Consider the following 1,017-nt stretch of genomic DNA (forward strand, 5'->3'; position numbering starts at 1 on the left):
TAGAACCTCCGTTGTCGCCAAACAAAAACATGCGGGTCTGATTTTTTTGGCCAAGGAACTCTCAAGCCAAATTAAAACCAAATCGCAGCACTTTTGAAATGGGGGGGGGGGGGGGGGCAAAAAAAAAAAAAAAGTATAAAAATTGAAATTACGAGCCATGGCTTCAACATTTGAAGGAAAAAAAAGTGTTTTAAAATGCATTATACACCTGTCCAGTTGTTTTGCCATCATTTGTTTCCAAAATATCTATGTATTGACGAAAATTTAATTTTTTGCGAAAAATATAATTTTTGCGGTGCTGTACATTGGAATTTCATAAAAATTCGAAACATTTTTAAACAAGCCCAAACATGCTAAATATGATTATCAATGCAGAACAATGCATTTTAGATTGTTTTCAGATGATTAGACTAATATTTTTATGGAAATTTTGAAGTTTTTTGGAAAAATATTTGTTTTGCACCCTGATTTTTCAGACCAATTTTGAATGGGGGTGCCATAAACTTTGGAAAATATTTGCAACGGCCTTATTTTTCGATTTTATAGGATTTTGAAGTTTTTGGAAAAATATTTGTTTTGCACCCTGATTTTTCAGACCAATTTTGAAGGGGGCGACATAAACTTTGAAAAATATTTGCAACGGCCTTATTTTTTCGATTTTATAGGATTTTCTCTTCAAAATGACACTGAAAACGACGGATTCATAGACATATCCATCAAATTTCTTATGAATATGCCTTCAGAGACTCTAAAAGACATATTTGAAGTCAAATAAGTAGTTACCGATCGGAATTCGTTACGCACTTTAAGGTGGTTCGACTGAAATACCAAAATCTGATAAATTCTATTCAAAAAACAATTTCCTGTTAATGCATGTTCACCATTTTAAGATATGTTTCGTAAAACATGCTGAAATTTAATTTCAAAACAATTCAGCAATTCGCTCTTTGGTACCAATTAGCAAATAAAGTTTTTGTTTTTAACCTTTATGAACTTTCTCAAAATATCAAAGTAAAT

This window comes from Culex quinquefasciatus, chromosome 3 (genome assembly GCF_015732765.1).
Source record: "Culex quinquefasciatus strain JHB chromosome 3, VPISU_Cqui_1.0_pri_paternal, whole genome shotgun sequence".
In the NCBI taxonomy this organism is placed as follows: domain Eukaryota; kingdom Metazoa; phylum Arthropoda; class Insecta; order Diptera; family Culicidae; genus Culex; species Culex quinquefasciatus.